The sequence below is a fragment of the Colius striatus genome, chromosome 1, assembly GCF_028858725.1.
Source record: "Colius striatus isolate bColStr4 chromosome 1, bColStr4.1.hap1, whole genome shotgun sequence".
Lineage (NCBI taxonomy): Eukaryota > Metazoa > Chordata > Aves > Coliiformes > Coliidae > Colius > Colius striatus.
This window is the reverse complement of record NC_084759.1, coordinates 66,764,458-66,781,790: the sequence shown is the minus strand read 5'-3', so window position 1 is coordinate 66,781,790 and position 17,333 is coordinate 66,764,458. Positions and strand designations below refer to the sequence as shown.

The following is a 17,333-nucleotide window of genomic DNA, read 5'->3' as shown; positions in this document are numbered from 1 at the left end:
ACTCCTTACCTCTACAACGGTTTTGTCAAAGTGATTTGGTCTGTTCCCTTCTTAAAGGAAAAAAAAATAATCTTGTACATAATTAACCTCTGAAACAAACGTGTCAGGTGAGATGAAACCTTTCACCCCAACATCCACTTTTTTGACAATCATTATGCAACTAAGAAACAGGATTTTTACAATTCACACATCAACAAACAGGAGAAAGAGTCTACTCTGATTATAGACAAAAGCACTTTCTACCACCATAGTGGTCTGGGCCTATGGCATTTGATTGAGTAAAGAGGCATGCCAAAGCAGAAAATGTAACAGCAGTCGAAGGCTAAATCATCATAGAATCATAGATGTTTCTGATATAACTACATGAAAAGAATAATAGAGAAAATGAGAATGTGACAGCTTCTTTAATGCATTAAAATCCAAAGGGGATGCAATCCTACTAAAAGTTTACCATCATCTCCAAGATGGAGTAAAAATTAATTGTGGATGACCTAATGAACTGCAACTACTTTTACTTCTCTCTGGACTGTAAGGTCCACTCTCAGAACCTTATAAATTAGGGTTCTTGTTCCTGAACAATTGGTTTTGAAACATCAAGAGGGCTCTTTCAGCCTACTGCATTCTTCAGATAACATTTTAGTTAAAAGTTTCTCTGACTGAAAATGTTTTAGAAATACACAAAAAAGTGGAAATGAATACTGCTTGAAACAGTATTTTGGACCTGTAACACAACCAGGTTTCTAACTAACATCGCACTACCTGTATTGTTATGGATAAAATAATCATAGAATCATAATGGAAAAGATTAAATGTCAGACTACAGTAAGTTATCGATGTGTTGCATTCTATCACAGAATCTGAAGATTTGGAAGGGACCTTGAAAGATCATCTAGTTCAAACCCCCCTGCCAGAGCAGGAACACCGAGAGTAAGTCACACAGGAACTCGATCAGATGGGTTTTGGATGTCCCAGAGGAGACACAACAACCCATCTGGGTAGCCTGTTCCAGTGCTCCATCACCCTCACAGTGAAGAAGTTTTTCCTTATGTTTCTTTGGAATCTTTTCTGTTCCAGCTTGTACCCATTGCCCCTTGTCCTGTCACTGGACATCACTGAGAACAGGTTCCAGCCTCCTGACATCTACCCTTTATGTACTTGAAAACATTAGGGATGTCACCCCTCAGTCTCTTCTTCTCCAAGTAAAAGAGCCCCAGCTTCCTCAGCCTTTCATCAGAAGGGAGATGCTCCACTCCCTCAGCCATCTCTGTGGCCCCGTGCTGAACTCTCTCCAGCAGCTCCCTGTCCTTCTTGAACTGAGGGGCCCAGAACTGGACACAATATTCCAGATGTGGTCTCACGAGGGCAGAGTAGTGGGGGAGCAGAATGTCTCTCGACCTACTGCCCACAGTCCTTCTAATACACCGCAGGATGCCAATGGCCTACTTGGCCACGAGGACACATTGCTGGCTTATGCTCATCCTGCTGTCCACCATGACCCCCAGGTCCCTTTTCCCTACACTACTCTCTAACAGCTCATTCCCCAATCTGTACTGGTACACATGGGGTTATTCTTTCCCAGATGCAGACTTTACACTTGCCCTTGTTGAATTTCATGAGATTTCTCCCTGCCCAACCCTCCAGCCTGTCCAGGCCTCAGTGAATGGCAGCACAGCCTTCTGGTGTGTCAGCCACTCCCCTCAGTTTAGTATCATCAGCAAACTTGCTGACAGTGCCCTCTGTTCCCTCATCAAGGTCATTAATGAATATATTGGATATGTAATGAATATTCTGTGTAAGAGAACTACCTTTAGCATAACTAACATACAGATTTAACCTCCAATGATAAAAATTTTGGTTGTGGATTTGCCACACCTGAAGACCCATCTTCCAGCAATTCCAGCATCCCATCTCCAACAGCTGTTTCCAAGAAGATGCAAGGAACTTCATTAACCATGCTTCAGGGTCTGAGGTGAAGACACGGATCAATCCTATCACCCATGGCTGCAGAAGCAGCCCAGGAGCAGAACAGTAGCTCAAAGGACAGCAGCTCCTAGTGAAAATCTGCTGAGTCCAACACTGATTAAGAGCTGTTTTTTTTTTTTTTTAAAACAGTCTCACAAGCACTTTGCTCTTCTGTCTCACCTAATGTCTCACCTTAAATGTCCTATGTCTTACATAGATCACACCAGGAAAAGTCAGGGCCATGAGATTGACACCTTGAGTCAGATTATTCCTTCTGGCCAAACCCACGGAGGAAGCAACAAAGACTATGCCTACTGTAGTTCCATGGACTGAGAACAGAGTTTTGGTCTACTCATTCTGTGATGTAGGACATCTCCCTTAGCATGGCCCTTGTGAAGGCAAAAGAAAGCAAATGGTGCCAACATCCAACATGGATCTTTGCCTTCCACTGAAATTACTTCCCCAGCAAAAACATACTCAGCAGGTACTACTAGCCTGTCAGCTCCACCATGAGGCTGTATTTCCTATTCTTCATCTACTCCTTAAACCTAGGTTCCCCTCACAAGCTGTTTCAATCTTGACTAGAAAGCCTGAAAAGTCTTCTTATCACTATTCAAAGCCTCCTGAGGATTCTGAGCAACTGGGTAACCTTAGCAAGAAGAAGGAAAAGTTGTCCACAAAAAAAAAAGAAACAAGATTCTGCAAGATACAAAGAATGTATTTTTGCAGTGTGGAAATGTCCAAATGCAACCTTTCTGTGATATTTTGATTAAAGGTCATTTCAACAGAAAGTAGTTTTCTTTCTCTCTGCTTTCACATCCATCTTCTCCCACTTACTTAGAGACAAATCTGTAAGTCATAAACTTTCTTCTTGATCCTCCCCCACTATGAACTTCAGCAAACTCAATTAATCTAAAAACCCAATTTTATCTCTTTATTTGAGTACTTTTAATTGAAAACTGTAATTTAGGCCATTTAGTTCTTTGTGCAAATTAAGATTATTTGTCTGTATTCACAACTACAATACAGTTTGCTTGCTTCTTAACTTACTGCGATATTGTTTTAATTTCACTTGTCATCACAACACTTCTATTTCTTCATTACTCCTTCTATGAGCACAAAAATATGCACACCCACAGGTGGAAGCAAGCATTCACAACAAACGTTTGCTAACTAAAAGGGAAAAAGCACAGTATTGTTTCACTTTGCAGAACAGCTTTTATCAAGTTTAATACAGCACAATGCCACACAAAAGTCTTGCTACAGAGCACCCTCTCAGCCTCCTTCATTGTTTTACCAACAGAAACAGCTTACAAATGGTCTTTACCCTCCTTGTCACAAAAAATGTGCTGGGTACATGGTGAACTTTCCTGTGCATGAGATGGCTTCTCTCCTTGTGGATCTACACAGACAAGGAAAAGTCCATGAGAACAGGAGATATTTTCTGTTGAGAAGCTTGGACAGATTCAGAAGCTTTTCTGAATCTGATGGTCCTTTGGGCATTTTCCTAAAGCCTGACTCTTCTAAAGCAGTCTGTATAATAACCATAATGCAGAAACAGTATTGCTCCAACTAGAAAAAACTAAGAGCTTAACTCACTCTCTGAGCTCCTCTTGCTGTGTGAAAATGTGGGGTAGGAGAAGAAAGGCAGAAAAAAAAACCCATAAAATCCCCCAATACTTTATGATCTGAAATAGAGATGAACCAGACAGATCTTAACATTTGCTAAAGATTTCATACTGCTGTTGATTACAGATGGATGGTAGTAAATACCCTCCAAGACACAGGCAATGAGAAAGGGGGACCACAGAGATACGGAGGGATTAAAGCACTGAAATTAGATCTGTAATCAGAAGTTTTGGTCAAGCTTGAATTACAACAAAAAGTCTAAGGAACTATCTGATCTATCTGCCTACAATATTCATCCACTTCCCAAACTAATGTAGCACTAATTAAAGCTACTGTATTCCAGTCAAAACAACCCAGGAATCACATCACAGGCTACTGTTAGCACTGTCCTTTGTATTTGACAGGATCTCATCTTCCCTGCCCTTCACAATACAGTTACAGCAGCTGTATTCTGATCAATGCAAAGGAGAAGAAGTGGGAAATGAAGTGTGAGGGTCTGAAATACATTCATTTTTCCAAGCTTTTCTGCTATAGGCAAGGAATTGCTGCAGATGCCTTTCTTTCAGTAAACAAAGCCACAACTTCATTTCCCAGCAATGCCAGAAATCATTCAAAAGTAATTTTTCAGAGGTCTCAGAATGTCACCATCTGCCCATTGCAGGTCACAAGGAAGGATACTACTGATATTCTTCAGGAAAAAAACAAGTGAAGACAGTAATTTCAGAGAAAAAACCATTTCTATACTTCGATGACATCAATAGTTTTATTTTAGTGACTGTGCTGATGAGAATTATCAGTAGTAAACAGTAGGTCTAAAATTTAGGTAAGAAAAAATAAATAGGATGACGTAAGCAACACTCAGTGAAATAGCTCAGAGAAAGCTGTAATTGTACCAGGAACACAATTAACTTTGCTGAACAACTTATATGCTTATGTTTTTTAATGTGGAGTAAGTTACATACAACCTGGATTTTAATTTCACCGCATTTGCAAGAAAGCAAAGGTCCACATCAAGAATAAACTGAACTGATGCTAATAGGACCTGACAATATTATTTACTAAACGGATTCTTAACTTGTAGCAGAGCTACTGAAACACGGCAGTGTGGGAAAGATTACATGTATTGACAGATGTGGGTCATTTAAAATATAGTGTAAAAACATTTGGAATATATTGAAACCTGACATATTTGATTGCTGAAATTAAAAGGCATGAGCCAGTAGCATAAAACTGGAATAAATAAAATATGTGACCTGCAAAAAAAGTGCATCATAAGCTGCTTGGATGTGTTTCAAGTGACCTCACAAGAGGAAATCAGACCAAATATCACTGAAATATTTCTACAAATTTGATTATAAATCGTTCTCTGATGTAAGATCATCAGCTTTCTGATAGAATGTACTATTTCGACAATTGTCCCCTGCTTGCAAAAACTCCCCTGAGGTTTTACCAGCTTTGACTATCAGCCTTTCCAAAATACTGTATTCTTTGTTGAAGTGTGATTGAACAAACGCATTATTATAGCAAATTGGAGTCTTGTAGCAGATACTATGATTCTAGCTCTAAGAAAATACAAAGATTAAGTGTGGAAAGAGTAACTAACTAAAGATATTTCTACTACTTTGATTGGTTTAATGTGTAAAATGAGCACACACAGGAAAAACTGTGGACAAATAAAAATGTTGTGGCTACTTACATAGAAGGTTTATGTCTCCTCTCCCCATATATTGCAGATTAAAGCAGTCTGTTAAGACAGAGAAGGTAGCAAGCACTGGAGTAGCTGCAGAAGGCATTGTGCAACACTTATTCTGCTATACCCGCATGCTTTTCTTTCACTGTTACCTACTAACAGACCAAACGTAATGAACATTTCTGTCTAAAATTCAAAGAAAACTTAAGACTCTTATAGGGTAGGGCCATGGATTTCTGGAGTTTAGTTCTTCTAAAAACATTTTTCAAATAACTGTAATCACAATCTACTGGTTTGTTTTCAGCAGCTAGTACTGATCAAGCTTTAGAACTGACATTGTCTAGTGGGCTTCTTCAAAAGCTATTTAAAAGAATAACAACTGCAGCAGGGATGGTAACGATCACAAAAAGACAGAAATGCTATACAAGGACAAAAGGCATATATTAGCCCTGAGTTCCTTGCACTCAGTGCCCAAAAATATGAGCTTAAACGTCAAAGTTTTGTCAATTTGCCAAGCAACAACATGCCTTACAAAACTGCTGTGTTACTACAGGACAAGTTTATCCAAATCTCATTTTTTTTAAAAGTTAATTTTGTATGCTTACAGAAAAGCCTCAAAACATGAAGGGTGCATCTCAAATTACTTTCTTAAACTTCATGACTAACTCACTCTCATGACTGATATATTTGACTCTCAATTTTTGCATGCTGAAGGCAAACAACAGTGACGCCCGCTCCTACTGCTAACTCCCGGTGCCTCCCACCACACCATCAGAAATTCATAAGCCTGTTGCTTACCTCACTAGTCAAATCTCTAAGGCAAGGCAGCAGAGATTATGTTTTTGCCCACTGCTACCTGTCTTGCTCTTCTGGCCCAGATGAGAACAAACCTGCATTTCAGCCACACAAGTTTATAGTCCACTATCTCCTCAAAGCCACTTTCAGCAACAGGATACACTGTTGAACTATATCTCAGGGTGGGCACAGGTTCCTACATCCATTGTCTCTGCCAAACAGGCAGTATATTCTAGTAAAAGGGTGAGACCAAAAAGCTGGATATAAAGACTGGGTCAGTGACAAAGATTCATCAAACCCAGAGCCCTCTCTGAGGGAGTGGTAGAGAATGAGATAAATAGTGTAATGAGCAAGACCAATGTTTTGTGAGGCATCTCTAGTTTTGTATTCCCAGATTCTACTGACCACCACCATAGGAACTTTCTGAGCTGGTCATGGCAGGCAGACCTCCCTATTTAACTGTTGGTAGTAACACAGCAGCTACTATGTTACCAGAATTTATCTTTGGCCCTTGTATCACTATTATCCTATAGCCCTGTAGTAGCATTTTGTCATCCATAAACCCTGTAGAGGGGCCTGCTAACTCTTGGGGACTTTTGGCTTTGCAGGCTTGCTTTGTCTGAAGACTTTTTTACCTGCCTGCAGCTTTGTTACAGCCTGAAATTAACTGTTTCAGTTAACTAAACTGTTTCAGTTGCAACTTTTCCAACTGCCCAGATGCCTATGGCTAAACTGTTTTTACCTTTGTTTATCTTTGCATGGTAACATCACGATTTTACAACTTTAACACAATGATGTAACATCGAAAAATACAGCCCTGGTATTATAACAGAGGCCTTGAGAAGCAGAGACACAGGATGGAGAGGAGTACAAGCATAGGATAAAAAGAGAATAGGGTCCAGAGTTGACACTTGGAGACACTGTGGATATAGACAGCTCACTCATGGTTACTTAAGAACTGCAGACTTGAGACTGGACATAAAAGAACAAAGAAATAGTATCTAACATGTATATAAAGTATATATAGTAAATTTTAATGTAACATGAAGCTGCAGACCAATGAAGAAAGAATCAAGTTTAAAAGCTTACATTAGCAAACGTAAGGATGACCCTAAGTGAATCCCAGAGTGAAAGTGAAGAAACTATCAACATGAACATCATATCCTTACTGTCAGCATCTAAAGTCCTTTAGATACTGACAACTGCTGTAACAGCTCTCTATCTCACCACCAGAATGACTGAGGAGTAGGCCAAGGGTGAGCATTACAGCAGGATAAAGAGGAAGACACTTTATGTGGTCATTGATTTTAACTATACTGTTATTTATTAAGACTTTATAGGAGTATTCTTCTTTTCCTGTAATTATTAGATTTGAACAAGTAGAGATTTTTTGATTAGACTATAAAGACTTTAACAACAATAACTTCTTGCCTTTAGATATGTGTATTTCATCTTCACACATAAAAAAAGACTTTGAGTGTAATGGCACGGGTGTGGAATTTAGTGCCATTCTTCACTGTTCACCAGCAGATCCTGTTGTCATCCACTGTTAGATATATTTTTAAACAGCTGGAAGCACTAATTTTACTGTTTCAAACTATTTAAGGTCATGCAGATCTTATCTCAACAGTTTCATTTAGAAAGTTTTTATAGACTAAAGATGCAAGAATGAGAGCCAGACATAACATTTTCAGGACAGTTTGTGATCACTGGGATAACATATATGCACCAAGCACAATATATTTGCTTCCACTGAAAACAAAATGTTCATCTGCCCACAGTGATGTCACTGTGAATCACAAGACATCAGTGTAATGTATCTTTGTCAAATAATTATTTTAAAACAGTAAATATAATAAGATAAACTTTTTAATTGTTTGACATGAAACAAGCTAAAATTACAACAAAATTTAATGGGACATTATTAAACTCTTACATCAACAGATTTTGATCTCTTCTTATTTGAAAACTCCCTGAATACAAGCTAATTTAAGACTACTGATCACAGGCTTGCTTTCCTCAGTTGCTTCCCACCAACTTATTTGCATAGTTCATGGACAGTTTAAAACCACCAACTTAAATATTAAAAGAACCAAACAGCTATGATTGTCAAGACTTTTCTTTTTTTTTTAAATTCATTTTACATTGTTTCCATCTGCTGAGACCTACACAAATTATTCACCAAACTTTCTAAATTTTTCCTTGTTTGGTCTCAATTTAGAAGCAAATTTGTATTCAGAAAGTGTGAGATAAAGTCTTTCTGGGCATTTTCCATTTCTTAAAAGGGAAAGTCTAATAATAACTCCTTTATCTAATTAAGAAAAAAAAAAGAAAAGAAAAAGGAAAGTAATCTTTTTCAACAAAGACAATTAAACCAAACTGTAACGGAAATCTTACACAGCACATAGTTCTCTATGAAGCATTAAACTTACAAAAAAACCCCAAACATGCAATTTACTAATCCAAATAAAAGTGAGTTAAAGAAAAATCAGAATCTGGCATTACCTATGGGGAATGAAGCCAGAAACCACTGGTTGAAATGCAAGAGACTAGCACTCAGTTAAAGCCCTGCCAATCTTTTAACACTGAAGCAACAACAGTGTCAAATCCGTATGAAAATTCAGGCTACTGAAGGATGATGCAGAAACAATGGTATTACTGTGCATTCAACAAGCACTTTGTAAAGCTTCCATTCTCAACAGCTCTGAGCTAATATAGACTCAGCCTTTTGGGAGAACTCCACACGCAATGGACTACCAAACTGCATCCATATCTTGACAATTAAATTATCCATCTTTTAAAAAACCTCAAGTATGCAGCCTCGGTTCACAATAAAGACTGTGAAAGACATAGAAAAGCCACAAAAATTGTCTACATTTCTGCGGTACTAGTACAAGTTTTTATATGGCCTAAGCCCCACAAGTAGTTTAGCCAACTTAAATGATTGATACTGTAAACCACAATCTTACAAGGATGGATGGAGAGATCCAGAGGGAGTGAGAAGGTATAGAAGTTTGACTGTACAGTTAGGTGGTAGACGCTAAAGTTCATGTATTTATAAACATTTCTGTTTCTAAAATATGATCACTACTCAAATAGCTATTTTGCCTGCAGTTAAACTGTCATAAAAGAAAATACTATGAAACTGCAGCTATATCTACCTTCTACAACTGCAGATAAAATTACATTGCCTAGCAGTGGACAAAGGTGGCATCCAAATTAGTAGTGTTAACACATGCTGTTTTCCTCACTGGTGACAACTCCACGTCACTCCTGTGTAAGTGAGAACAGTGTTTACAAATAATTATCCAAATGGATTTTCCTAATGTGATCTGTCTTATCATAAAAAGACTCTTTAATCTGCCAAGATTACAAATCAGACTGCAAGAGTCAATACTGAAAAAAAATACACTATGCAATTCTCCTCTGTTCTGGGAAAGCATGTGGTAATTGCTGTTTTTCAGGTACCTTTACAAATGCAAGCTTTTCAGCTCTCATCTTCAGGTTTTCTTTTTGATCGCTAATACAGATTCTGACCTCAGGACAGAAGATATCTTACTCCTTTTGTGCTATATAATTCCAAAGTCAAAGCATTAAGTTACAATATGCTAGTGCTGTCTCTGTTATGACAGATGCAGCTGGACATAGACAAGATCTTTCCTAGTCTCCGAGACTCCTAATTCAGCATACTGATTTTGTCTAGTCTAATGAAAGATGTTTTGTAATAGATGCCAAATACTCATTGGTTCTCCTGAGGAAAGGAAAAAGCAACAGTTTTTAAACAAGACCCAGAAAAGCAGCTCCAGATGACTGGAGTTGCACTGGGAAATTTCAAGCTGCCTTTAAGACTTGAATAAAAATTGTGAGAAGCTTTTTGTCTGTTCTTGTCTTGTCCCTTCACCACATAGCAAGGCATCCAGCCTCTCAACTACAGACAATTTTATCAACAATACACTCCCCCACAAAGATGAATAAGTATCAACAAATACATAGAGTAAAATACAGTCACTTGAGACCACTCATATCCAATGCTCTGGGCATCTGTTTTGTCTCCAGGGATCCAAAACCACTGCTTCTCAAGTCACTTTTGCTCTCAGCCGTGCCTTCTTGAAAAAGAACTTTTTCTTTCCATTCTTCCTCCTTCTGCACCAAATACTATCTGAAGGCATTGCTCTCCCAACTTTCCTTCTCAAAGAAATAAAAGACTGTGTGGCAGGGTTATTTGACTTGATAACTATTACTTAATCCAACAAAGAAAATGGGTTAACACATACAACCCCATTGTTTGAGGATAAAATGCACCAACAGGCACCACACACAAGACAAAGCTGATTTGTCATGCTTATGAATCTAAAATAGAAAAGGCTCTCCTTCCTATAATAGTAAATGGATTTTTAATGCTAATTCATAGAGAAGTATCAGGGAAATAACCCAGAAAATATTAATGTTTGTAACTCATAAACTAAATGCTACGCTTCAAACTATCAGTAAGTGCTACATATGTCTGAATTTTTTTTCAGAATTTCTCTTCAACAGTCATTTCAGTATACTTTTAAAGAACTCATCCTTAAACTAGGGAAAGAAGTCATCTGTGGGAGAATGCATCAGTTAATCTAGAATATTTTGTACTATATCCTATTTTACTGTTCAAGAGACTAAAAATCCCCCAAGACTAAATTATCTTTTTACTTAGGTCTTATTTATATAGCCTATGAACTATAAGACAGTAATATACAAAAGCAGCAGTAACAATTGTTTTTTCCAGTAAGGATGAAAATATGAGAATCACTTGTATTGATAAATAACTGCAATTCTATGCCAAGCTTAAACCTTCATAGAATGGCATATGAAAATACAGCTCTTCTGCTAAAACATACAAAAAACAGTCAAAAAAACCATCTTGAGAATCAAACTAAACTATTTTTACACACACATACACAATTCGAATGCAAGAAACTCCTCTCACAGTAACTGTGGATAGAAGGAGGATTACCTAAAAATTGGATTTTGCTGCAGAACAGGGTATCGAGCCAAACAGAACACAGTCTGATGGTTTACTATCTTTTCTCTATTTTCATTGCCAACAGATTATTACCATGGTATACCAATGACTAATTTGACATGCTTTCAACTTGGTTTTTACCAGCCTTCCTTCCTAATGCTGTTACTTTATTTCTGTAAGGAAGATGTTAATTTCTTTCCTTTCCTAAAGGTTATCATTTTTCTTCACAGTAAAATTATAGAGTTCCTGTATTAACCTGGGCTATATCTGTCTATATTAATGAGTATATTCCTTAAATAAAGCCTGGCTTCCTTATTGGATGGAATTAACACAGGTAAGAGGGCTAGCTGAATACCAAAAAAAAGCCACAAGCTCAACATCTCAAGGTGGAGATTACCAAGTTTATGGAATGAAGCTACCAATTAAAGTGATAGAAACCCCATTTTCCAAGATGTTTCCAGGACACTACACCAACCCTGTAGGTTTACACAGTTGGAGTTTCCTCCATACAACTGTTCTTCTCTACACCTCCACTTTGAATGTTGGAGAATATTTGGCAGCTGCCTGCAATAGCTCAAAAAAATACCCTTACAACAAATCACAGCAAATTTGCCTAAAGGAAACTTACCAACATGAACCATAGTAAAAATGCATCCTTTCAGAAATACCAAATTCATTTTCAAATGCCCTACCAAAAATATCTTGGTATTAACAGCTGAGCTGCACTTTTAAATTCTTTTTCTTTGTTTGCTCATGTTAATATAGGCAAAACATCAACAATAAAGTACAATTTCAGACAGCCTATTTTTTAAAATGCTTTCAAGGATAAACTCCAGAAAACAGGGGCCTGAGCCACAAAAGATCTTTTAGACTACATCTTCTAGGTATTCCTAGGGTTCAAATCTAGCAGAAGACATACTAAGATTTTTTTTTATTAATATGGAAATTACAGAACAATCTTGAACATGAATATTCCCAAGCAGATAGATTTTTGTTACAAAGCAAAATTAGCATAAACACATTTGAAGAACAAATTAATTTTCTTTCTGTCATGCTTGCCTACAAATCCCTGAAACACTTTGGCACATTTTATTTTTAGTTTTTATAGCATTTAATCTATCCAAACTGAAAACATACTATTAAAAGTATAATGACAGAAAGATCCAAGTAAGTTGCAATAACCTTCTCTCTTTTACTGCATACAGTTCTTCAAAGATACAATTCACATAGATCCTATTTAATTGTACAAAAAAATTAATCTTTTTTTACTGTTTAAGAATCTGCATGAACAAGCCACAAAGACGGGATTTACCTTGACTAAAGACCATGCTATGAAGAACTTAAGCAAGGGGTATACTCTTTCTATTGAATTCACTTCACTGAACTGTATTGAAGTTAAACAAAATAGGCAACTAGTCAGAACTAAGTAGAGAGGGACAGGAACCTTCAAAAGATAATTTTTCCTGACTTTTAAACGGCTATTTTAAGAGATTATGAAATAAGATTAAATTTGCAATCCAAAATCTCAAGATTAATAATGATCTACAACAGTTCTTGGGCAGACCAGGGAAATATTCCAATCCTGACAGTACTCTTGTCTGTCTCTTCATTTCTGCATATTTTTCAGTGTCCACATATACCACCCCCATCCATGCTCCCCTCAGGAATTGTGATAGGAAGGAAAGGTTGGCTAGGAATTCATTTCATTTTCTTTCTCAAGAGGAGTGTGAGATGCCTTTTTTCCTGAAACTGAGAGGTAGAAGTCTCTCTGATCATCTTTTCTCCTTCAGAAATTTCTTCATGTTTTTCTTAAAAGTCACAGCTATACAGATGTCAGATGCTCCAAGTGTTGTTTCTGAGGAAGAGGCTTAGGCAGATTTTCAAGCTAAAACCCCAATTTACTAGCCTGAGAAACATGATGTGATACTAAATAGAGTCCAAAACACAGGAAAAATAGCCAAACCTAAACTAGGACAGATTCTAAACCCAAAGGAGTTGACCATTACTGCAATAAACAATAAACCTGAAAAAAGCACTCACACATTTGCGCTCTTATCTTCTCAGTCCACCCTCCTTGCCATCCATCCTCTTGGACTGTCATTCAAAGCACTGTCTTTTCCAACAGAACACTCCCCTTCCAAACTATTGACAATTCAGCCCATAAACAGTGTTTTTTCTTTATTGTGGCAATTTTCCAAGTAAGGACTGTGAGATCATCACACAACTGTTTTTATCACAGAACAATAACAACTTAGTACCACTATGTAATGATTAATTACGAAGCAGAAAAAAAGAGAAGTCATACTATTTTCTCCTTATATTCTTCTAGGCACTCAGAAACACAGGCTAAGCACTTAAACAAATGACTTGAGAACTAAACATAGAATTACCAGGAGTATATTAAAAAGGTGGTATATTCCTCCTGTTACTTTACAGATAATTCTGCTAAAGAATTACCTGATCGATGTCTTAATAGCTGATAAAGCCATTTAGAGGAACTCGGGATTTGCAACAGAGCAGAAAGCACATTACTCACACTTGCTAAAATAATTCTTTTTTTTTTCAAACCTAGTGTTGGGACAAGCCATCTAAAGAAAGCACAGTTCTTCGCCTACAGTTACAAGTTTAAGCATTTGTCAAACTAAGGAGATATCTGGGGCAAGGGCTGCCACTGTCTGTAAGTACCGCACCTGTCATTTGGCACTACAGGCACATCAGGGATCTTCAACCACAATTTTCACTTCAGAGAAAGCTTTTCTCTCGCTGGCCATGAGTTTTCTACCCAGCAGTCTGCTTCTAATCATATCTTTGTCATAGGCTAAACTTAACACACCTTTGTCCAGCCCTACAAATTCACTTGATGCCTGATTCATCACACATCTTTCTCAATGCAGTGCAGGGAAACTGCAGGGCAATACAGTAGACGGCAAGTATCACACTGTATAGGAAAGCACAAAGCACATGCTGCCAAGAACCCTAAGCCCAGAGATTCAAGCCATCATCGCCCTTCATAAATCTTCAAGCTCTTCCTTAAATGTACATCAAGCGTTCTCCTCCTGACTGCTGCTATATTACTGTGAGATTTTCACTATGCATTTCCATGTTGGTTAAATATTTTATCCTTATGCTAGGTATACACACAAACTCTAATCCCTAAGGGGCACCATATATGCAGTTCATGTCACCTGTAAATCATACATTTCAACATTTCTGTTTCTGCATCATAACCTTCATACAGTACCACACTGTTACACATCTACTTTCATTAGTCCTCTGATGGACTAGAGATCCTGCTTTTTAGCTGTCACCTAGCTAATACCATCCACGTTCCAAAGCTCCCCATAACTCCAGCTGCACAGCTGCAGCGACTTCATTCCCCATTTTGCTTGTCTTCCTGACATAGCTGTTTCAGACTTCTCTTGTAACACCATTCCTTTGATCATCCCTGCACCTTTTCTCTGCAACTGTTAGTAAGCTGAAGTTTCTCAGATACTGCAAGAAGTGTTGCACTACAGACCAAGTCCCAGCCCAGATGCCCCCAGTTGAGCTGCCCTGCTTCAACTGAAAATACCTCTCCTGACGCTCCCCTGGACACCGTCCCTTTCATAACGGTATCAAATTGAGAGATTAGAGACAAACTTCAACCTACTTACCCTCACATAGGCCTTTCTCCTTCAAAGACTTCCATTGTTGAATGCCCTGTTCATGGCAAAAGTTGTTGCATTACTTCCTAAGCTGAAGCCGTAGCACCATCCAATTTCAGGCATTCAGCACAGATGCCAGTCAGATGCCTAGGCTCTATTAACAGTCAAGAGAAAAAGGCAGGAGTTGGGTGCCTAATTAAAAATCTGCCTCTTCCCACTGATTATATAAGAGCTTAGACTGCTAATTCTGACATCAAGGTTAAACTCAATAAGTGAATTCCTGTCAGTCTGTGGCCTGACACTGCTGTGATGATTTCCATCCCTTTAGTATTGCCTAATTGTACAATTAACTATGTAGTCATTCCATCTAAGTCTGTGTGCTGGAAGGTAATGTCCTCCTCTCATCATCTGAGTTTCCACAACCTGCTTTCAATACAGCATGACAAAAAGCTCAACTCCCTCTGCTCTCCAAAAAAGCTAAAAAAAACACCCCAACTAAACAAATCAACTCCCAAAGAGTAATTAATCTCACAGATATCTATCTCACGTCATCTCCCCTTGTGCCATTTTGAGTTTACAATTCTTACATCAACCTAATGTTCTCCACCTTGAATTTTGATGCAGCACCATATTAAATGGTTCAGTAGAATCCAGAGAGACTAGATCTAGCACATTTTTTCTTTTTCTAGAAAACCTACTTATTAAAAAAAGATACTAGGTCAGTCTGACATGACCTACCTTAGCAAAATAAATTGTGTTTCATCCTCTTTCCACTCAATTCCTATGTCTTTAATTATTCATTCCTTCAAAACATTTCTTAAGGTTATTAAGGTCAAATTAACAAGGCTGAAGTTGCCCAGATAACTTTTTACATTTCCTTAGAGAATATCACATTCAATAGTATCAAGTAATAAAAATCCACTAAAAAAAATCCTAGTAGCAGATCTATATTTTAATTACCCATTTAAAAAAGGTACTTTTAAAAAATTACCAATTTGGGAATTTCCCAATACAGCAACTTAAAAAGTTGGTCTGACATCCATAAAGTCTGATTGCATGTATAATGAGAGATGCAAAAACTGGAAATTACAAAAAGGCTATGTGAAATGATGAGTAAAATACCTAAGACTTCCTAAAGGCTTCTGAGACTCACAGCAATATATAGCTCACTCTTGTTTAACCAGATATGGGAAATCCCTGTGCTAACTCAAAAAGCTTCTCGCATCTTTTACATAAGCCTCTTTCAGAGTCATGAATCCCAAACTGCTGAATATGGTTCATGTAGAATTTCTGATTCATTGGTTTACTCAAGGCATACTACATCTGGAGAAGTTTCTGTGCTGAGGCATGATTTTCTTGATATAATCTGAAGGCTTCTTAAAAGGATAAATATGCTATGCAGTTCAAGACAACTCTTCAATAGGATGCATGAACCTTTTTTCTTCTTTAGTGTTTTCATAACTTTATCAGCTTGCCATACACTTACAAAAAAAAAAAAAAAACCAATTAAAAGCATGTGAAACATTCCCTTAATCTGCCCTTTAATGCTCTTTTCTTACCCAAATTGGCATTCCTATGCCTTGAGCTGAAAGCAATCATCTTGTTAAAAGGTGATACTTGTGTATGTTGCTTCCTTCAGACAAATACATCTGAATTTTAAGACACTTATTGATTTCTTCTTCAAACAGTAAAAGTGTGATTTGTGCATCCTTGTACTTCAGAAGTATGTTTGTACTGATCTGTGTTTGTTTGACTGACCTGTGTTTCTGGGAGACCTAGGATCACTGAGAACTGTTCTGACTTCACCAAAGGCTGCAGGTGCTCAGTGTCTACAAAGGACTTTTACAGAGATGTCCAAGTTCTCATTAAAGGTAAGTAGTTGAAAATTTAACCTCAGGTATTTAAAGCCCATCTTCCCCGCCCTCCAAAAAGTTATGAAAAATCATGCACTAAAGCTAAAAATAACTCTGAGCCTTTTCTGCTATTTATACTGTTGAGACTGGCATGGCAGCCATGCCCCAGTCTCAGGCATACTGCAGCTTCAGATTTTTGTCTTTTATTACAGTGCTTCACACTATTGTATTCCACCTAGCCTTGAAAATCATACAGAGAGCTGCCAACTGTTTGTACTGCAACATCTAGACTTTTTGATGTATGAAGCTCTGGAATTGAGAAAGCTTCCTATCGTATCTTCCTAGCTATACAAAAAATAACACTGAAAGTAGGAAATTATCCATATGCAAAAGTTTCCATGAATGAAAGTTGTACGGTAGGCACCTGTTTTTAAAGGATGGTTTAGATGGTTTGGATTAGGTGTTAATCCTCTCAAGTATGTTTTACTGAAATTCCTGAAGTTGTCATAAAGATTCTGCAGTGGTTCATCTATGTAGCTCTGAAGGCTAATGCTGAGATTACTAATAATTAGCTACCACACATTTTGTAAGTTAAACACTGTAACAGCTTTATAATTAAAATGCAAACACAGGGGAATAATTAGTATGTTGTTGAATTGAACGTAAGCTTGGACAGGATAATGTTCCAAACACTTTGATGTAAGACTAGCATTTAATTCCAGAAAATCCTTAATTTATCTTTGTGCTTGCACAGAACA

At 37.5% G+C, this 17,333-nt stretch overlaps 1 protein-coding gene across 10 annotated transcripts in view; it reads right to left on the bottom strand.

Moving 5' to 3' along the window:
* The window catches only part of INPP4A (inositol polyphosphate-4-phosphatase type I A), a 128,882-nt gene that overhangs the window by 57,310 nt on the left and 54,239 nt on the right, over window positions 1-17,333 (bottom strand). Inside the window, exon 1 of one of the 10 annotated variants that reach the window (XM_061997955.1) lies at window positions 14,732-14,782. The exons of 8 other annotated variants lie outside the window; for them this stretch is intronic. The gene's annotated coding sequence lies outside the window, so the exon portion shown is untranslated. Of the gene's footprint in view, window positions 1-5,287; window positions 5,316-14,731; window positions 14,783-17,333 lie in introns of those variants that run through there. One more of the 10 variants, XM_061997946.1, reaches the window with a different exon arrangement.